Raw genomic sequence first — 615 nt, forward strand, 5'->3', positions numbered from 1 at the left:
GTGTAAATAACTTATAATTCATTTATAATTGTGGCGTTACAGCTAGTAAGTTTCGTTTCATACGGATCAATACTGTAACATGAGATGATAAATATTATATAGCCATATCATTCTGTTGCTGCAATAGTTTTGATAAATAAATATTTTTTACCTGGAATATGAGGAATATAACCTTGTTATTGGACAGTATAAAAAGTACCGCTGAGATGATGTACGACTTTTAGAAGACGTTATATTTGGTAAATAAGTTTTACACTCATTAATAATGTAAAAAGATAATTATAGATTGATATTTCTAGACTAAATCGTAAAGTTAAGTATATCAATTCCATTTCATAATGATTCACAGTGACTATAAAATGTACGTAAATACACAAACACTTACATCGATATTTTGAAGCTACATTTTCGTTTGCTATTTTGTAGATTAACCTGAGAAATGTATAAGAGAAATTACTACATGATACTCTGCGGAAAAGTTATTTAAAAATAACAAATAATGTTAATTAGTATCCGCAATTACTTATCATCAGGATTACTCAGAATTAAATACACTGGCAACCTTAGACAACGCTAGATTGCTGGGATATCACAATGATCTTGATAACAATAAGG

The sequence above is a fragment of the Penaeus monodon genome, chromosome 21, assembly GCF_015228065.2.
Source record: "Penaeus monodon isolate SGIC_2016 chromosome 21, NSTDA_Pmon_1, whole genome shotgun sequence".
In the NCBI taxonomy this organism is placed as follows: Eukaryota; Metazoa; Arthropoda; class Malacostraca; order Decapoda; family Penaeidae; genus Penaeus; species Penaeus monodon.